General features: G+C 46.9%; 1 protein-coding gene across 3 annotated transcripts in view; it reads left to right on the top strand.

Moving 5' to 3' along the window:
- The window catches only part of LOC112109892 (volume-regulated anion channel subunit LRRC8D), a 95,946-nt gene that overhangs the window by 15,666 nt on the left and 74,280 nt on the right, over positions 1–6,000 (top strand). The window contains exons 1-2 of one of the 3 annotated variants that reach the window (XM_024204620.2): positions 2,915–2,946; positions 3,363–3,514. The gene's annotated coding sequence lies outside the window, so the exon portion shown is untranslated. Of the gene's footprint in view, positions 1–2,914; positions 2,947–3,362; positions 3,515–3,991; positions 4,058–6,000 lie in introns of those variants that run through there. The other 2 variants (XM_024204619.2, XM_024204621.2) reach the window with 2 other exon arrangements.

The following is a 6,000-nucleotide window of genomic DNA, read 5'->3' as shown; positions in this document are numbered from 1 at the left end:
GGGGACAAAAGTCCTTTCCAGTTTGGTTACTTTGTGTATTTGACAACACTGTGTATATAGTCACTTTCATTGTTTCCTCCTATATATCCAGTGAGTTTTCCCTGTCTGTGTGGATCTTTCATACAGAAACTGGAGAGGAAACCAGCATTTTTTAAAGTGATTGAAAAATCACAAGCATTGGAGGGCGACTCAGTCAGATGGAAGACCTATTGAAATTTGCTTTCAAATTGTTGCCTTTAATTTTTAAAGTGTTTTTTGGAAGCTTCACACCTTCCCCACAAAAATGAAATGTTCTCTCCCTGCCCTCCTCTAAAATGGCCTCATCGGTGTTTGAAAAATCAGTTACTACACCTGGTACAGTGATTGTTAGTAATGATTATTTACATAGCAAACATAACAAATAAAAGGATTTGATGACTAATGAAAGAATGACATAGCAAACAACAAATAAAAGGATTTGATGACTAAGGAAAGAATGAGGACAGGTGTATATATTCCACATATAGGCAGAGTTCTATAGGAAATGTCCATTTGGAGGTCACATGTCATGCCAGAAGCACTGAAGGCCTGGCTATGCTGTAGAGATGTAGGTACACCAGTGCACATTTTTAAAAACTTTCCCAGTGTTGAGGGGGCCTGAGAGAACAGAGAAGGAATTACAGGGAGAGAGCTGGGAGATAAATGGCTATCAGACAGACTTAAAACATACACTTCTTGTATAGTGGCCTGCATACCGACCATCCACAATACTAGCAGTACAAAACCGTGATTAGTGTGTTTTGTTTCCTATATTACAGCAGATGGTTATGTAACTAAGATGTGGCTTTGTTGGACTACATTTAAGACAGTCGTCCATAAGACTCAGCCCGTGTCTGTGCTATGCAAGCTACAGCAGCACAGCTAGAGCGCTGTAGCTATGCCACTGGCGCTGTAGATGCTTCCTACAGCAACAGAAGAGATTCCCCCCCCCCCCCCCACCGCTCTAGATAATCCACCTCCCGTGTCAGCACCTAGAGTGATTGAAGCATTACACCGGAGGTTAGGTTGTCAGAGCATGGCACTAAGGCATGTGAATTTTTCACACTACTGAGCAACATAGTTATGTCGATCTAAATTTGAAGTTTAGATAGGCGCAGGGGGAAGAACAGAAAAGGTATAAACAGAGGAGAAAAGTCTTCAAATAGGGTTTGAAATAAAATGGAGAGGCTGAGGTTTACCGGTTCAGGAAGGTACTTCTTAGGGGCGTCTGTACTACAAGCACTACAGCGGCACAGCTGCAGCTAACGCTGCTATAGTGCTTTCATGTGGACACTTCCTACAGCAATGGACAGGATTTTTATCTTTGCTGCATGTAGATTGGGGTTAGGTTGACTTAACTATGTCACACAGGGCATGAAATTTTTCACAGCCCTGAGCGATGTAGCTAGGTCAATGTATGTTTTAGGTACAGATCAGGTCTTAATCTACACTACAGGGTTGTGCCGATATAGCTACATCAGCATACCTAGTCAGTGTAGATGTACCTTTAGTGGCTGGAACTGCAGAGAAGGCTCTTGCACCTGCCTTGACAATATGGAAAAAGGAATTTGATTTTTTTATCACCAGATTTTTAGTATTTTTTGTAAAGCCTCAGGTCCTGCTTACATGAGACTTTCACCTTTCATTTTAAAATAAAAATATGTTTCTAGCTATCATGGTTGCACCCTAAAGCGTCAAACGTGATGACAAATAACCCAAAATGTGTTTATATTTTTAAAAAACCCCTCATATTTTGGGGGCCTGTCTCCATGGTTTTTCAATGCTTGGGATTGGCAATACTGGGGGGAAGTTCTAGAGAAGGCTGGGATTAAGACTGGAGCAAATTCATAATTTTTTAAAAATAAAAAAAAATAAGGCACTTTTGAACTGGCACCCAAGTTTCATGGGATTATTTGCAGATGGCGATGTCGTGGTCAGGCTTCTTGCTGTACGCTTGAAGCAGCAAGGGTGAGGTTGTTCCCACACTTGGAAAGGTATCAAAGTAGCTATTCCAGAATGTATATTTAATGGCCCTCTATGGAGACTTATTCTGGAATAGTTATTTTTGGGATATTTCCAACTGTAGACAAATCCTTGGGGTGGGGGGGGAAATGCTGCTAATGAAAGCACAAAGGTGGATTTATGCAGACGGGGAAGAGAGGCATTAGGGTACACACGCACTGAGGTTGTCTTTTTCACCACAGCTGCGATCTCACCGAGGTGGCAGAACACAGGATACACCTTATCTACCTCTGAACTGAGACTGCTTCCTGCATTGAGCAGTTGATGCAGCATAATAGGATAGAAAGGTTAATTATCAGAAAAGATTAAGGGGCCTTGTCACCGCATTCCCAAAGGATCTGGGCAGGTCATAAACATACATCTTCTTGCATCCGCAGGGACTCTTAGTTATTGATTTTTTTCATTCTTCAGATTTCGCTGATTTCTGAAAGGAGTTAACCTCAGGGTCGGTCTAGCTTGGCTATCCCTCTGGACCTGCTGGACTCTGGCATTAAGTATCTACATGTACACACGCCTTAATCCTGGCCATTCGCTAGCGAAGGCTCCATTGGGAGCTGCGATATGCCCCACTCCACCTGGTATCTTGCAAACGCCGCTACCGCGCATGCTTCGGCTAGCCCTGTCATGTTTTTCTTTTAAGAGCTGTGGCGATGGGTCTGGGCTTGTTATGTGTGAGTGAACATGATTGATGGGACGGGGAATGCCAGTGAGCAGGAGCCGTTATCAGCCAGCATGCAGTAAATATGCATTGCTGTCTAGTGCAGCCTTCGGGCAGCAGCGAAAGTTCGCATTTTATAGCCTACCTTTGTTTCAGTCAAGCCATTAACTGCAGCCCCCCAGCCCCACCCCCTTCCACTATCAGCGCCTCGAGGCCATGACACCAACAGCCAGAGGCCACCGGGAGCGGTACGCTTTGAGCTCCCCCCTGCGCGGGGATCAGCCTGTCTCTCCAGCCAGCCGGCGCAGTGCAGGCGTAAACAAGTTCCTACCCTCCCGCTCCGTCTGGGCAGCTTTGCAGACGAGGCGGCTGCAAACTTTGCGGACGGCGCGCGCGAGGCGCAGCCTGCGGAGCGGGGCTGGTTTCCCGGCGGGGGGTGCGCGGGATCCCGGCCGCTCGTGGGCCGAGCACGCGCGGCGCTGCCGGCTGCGCGCGGAGGTTTGCGGGTTCCGCGCGAGCTCCCGCGGGGCGCGGGCGGGCTGCCAGCGGCTGGGGCGGGTCTGCGGGCAGCGGCTGACAATGGCAGGGGCGCTCGTGCCGCCGGCGGAACCTCCTCGCCGCACGCCGCCAGCCGCGGGCTTTCTCTCGCTCTCTTGTCGCGCAGGAAGTGCCCGGTGGTCTGCAAGGCTGGCCGACATGAGGGCGTGACTCTCCGCTGCTGGATTCCCGGCCCCCCGCGCCCGGAGCCCGCTGAAGCCCGAGCTGGGTCCAGCTGAAGCAGGACAGGAGAAGGAAGGAGGAGCGCAGCCGGATCAGGTACAGAGACGGGGTTGGGGGAAGGGAGAAGCAGCCGCTGCCGCCCCCCCCCCCCGGCAACCCCCTTTGCTGCTATTCATGTATTGCTCGGCAGCGGGGGGGGGTCTATAACCTGGACCATAGCGTCTGCCTGGTACACCTCCTCCGGCGCGCGGTGCACGGGGGACTGCGTTGGAAATGGGCACCTTGTTTTCCTGGCTCAGGACTTCGCACTGAGCATGCTTCTTCCCTGTGGCCGGCTTATTCCAGCCTGTGATCGCCGGCTGCTGCTGCTGCAGCTTCAAGCCCTTTGTTCCTGCAGCCTCCTCAATGATCTTATCACGGCCGGGGAAGCGGGTAGGGAGCCTTCAAGACAATGGTGGTGTCGGCGAGTTACCGGAGCGTGAGAGAGCCGCTCTGCTCCGGAGGGAAGAGCTACTTAAATGTTACTTTGTTCAGTTTTCAGATGAATAAGCACGGAGTGAGCACGGGGCTGTCATTTTTCTCAGGCAGCGATCTGAGATAGGGGCGAGCTAGCTCACCTCAGCTGCCTGTGTGGAAGCAGTAAGTTACCTTTAGTCTTACCCAGGCAGACCTGAGTGTATTTGCTTTTATCGGCTGACAATCCGAATTACCTGGGAGTCAAAACTGCTGATCCAGACTTCTCTGGATTAAGCCATTGGGTGATTGATGCTCCTTGAGCATGCCCTATTGTGAGCTGTTCTTGTGATGGGCAAGATGCATAGCAAGCAGCACAGGCCTTTAGGCTTTGCTGTCATCTCCCTTCCACCTGCAGACTCCCAAACAGACCTCAGATTCCTTCAGCTGCAAGAGATGGGGCCCTGCTTCCCCATCTACATCTTGCCAAAGGCAAAATCGAGCATCTTATCTCTAGAAATAAATGGGAAACAATGGTATTTGACAAGTTTGTTCTGCAGACCTTTGCTTTCCATTTTGAGGTTTAAAATTCAGCATCGTAAAAATGAGTGTAAATAATTTTTTTTTTTTTTTTTTTGGAAGGGAGTTATTCTGAGTGGTGGGAATACATTAGTAGAATTGTACTTAATCTCTCTATATAACAAGCACTGCTTAGAGTATAAACAAGACTGTTATTGCACAGAATAGCCAATAAAAGGGAATGTCAAATGTATGGAATCATTCTTTCTTCTTTATGGAAAGCACTATTTGGCGTTTGATTGTTATACAGCAATGTAAATATACATGGCAACATGCCATGTGTTTGTTGGAGGCTGTTGCAGTAAAGATGCTTGATTTATAATGAAATACATTTAATACATTTATACATTTAATAGATCAAACAAATATAAGTACAAGGGAAGTCACATAACTGTGTGTATGTATTCTTTTTGCTGACCCATCACTCTTCCATAATACTGCTTGCTCTGTCTCCTAAATGATACTGAAGGAAATGTAACTAGCCAGGGGCATGGCCAGTGGCAGTGCTAGGAAGTAGCTTTGATGGACATAGACTTGGTGTACACTACCAATTTATGCTGGTATAACTACATTGCTCGGGAGTGTGGAAAATCCACACCTCTGAGCGATGTAGTTATACCAACCTAACTCCTGGTATAGGCAGCGCTATGGCGATGGGAGGGCTTCTCCCATCTACAAAGTTTACTGCCTCTTGGGGAGGTGGAATATCTACGCCGTAGCATCTTCACTAAGCACTACAGCATCCCTGTAAGTGTAGACAAGCCTGTAGTACCTTATTATCTTTTGTCATACCTTTGTTTGATAGGAGTTGTAGCCTTTTCACTAAACTGAGTCCTTGACTCCTGGGTGTCCACGCGCTAAATGTTCTATCAGGGCACCTCATGAACAGGTCAGCCATGAAAGTGTTGTGCAATGATTTAGATATGATCTAAATACTCGTGGGGCATGTAAGTGAGATGAGAATGTGATTGGCATGAAAATGCAATTTGTTGCTGGTGTAATCATGCTCTACAGCTGAGATACAAGTGGAATGCTCTAGTGCAGGAAAAGAGGGGCACTTTTGGGGTAGGTGTGGATGAGTGAGTTGGCATATAAAAGGAGACAGGTAGTATGTATTGAGTATGTAGGGGATGTGTCTTAAAGATTACATCGCAGGCTTTTGGTAGTGACGTAAGGGCAATTCAGTAATATTGTAGGATCTCAAATGTTTGAATATAGGAGGAGCCTGGAGTATTAAAGAGCATTATTAAAATAAATAGAGGTGTGCCCTCCCTTCCTTGCCCCCACCTTAATTCTGCCATAAAGTTGCTTTCTGGATAATATGCACTCTTTGCAGCATCTTAGACACCCAGGTATGCCTGAGTTTATGTTGGAACTTTTGTCTCAGTAGCTTTTAAAACGAAAGAACGTGATACCAGCCTGACTTTTAGAACTACTGAAAACCTTCAGTTCCTGTTGACTTTAGGTGGAGTTGTAAGTGCTCAGCACTCTTGAAAATGAGTTCCATAGTATCTGATTTTTTTTTTTTTTAGCTCAAGATGGCTACATGC

This window comes from Terrapene carolina, unplaced genomic scaffold (assembly GCF_002925995.2).
Source record: "Terrapene carolina triunguis isolate 2854851 unplaced genomic scaffold, T_m_triunguis-2.0 Scaffold211, whole genome shotgun sequence".
Lineage (NCBI taxonomy): Eukaryota > Metazoa > Chordata > Testudines > Emydidae > Terrapene > Terrapene triunguis.
Note: the sequence above shows the minus strand (reverse complement) of the source record. Positions and strands in the feature narration are given on the sequence as shown.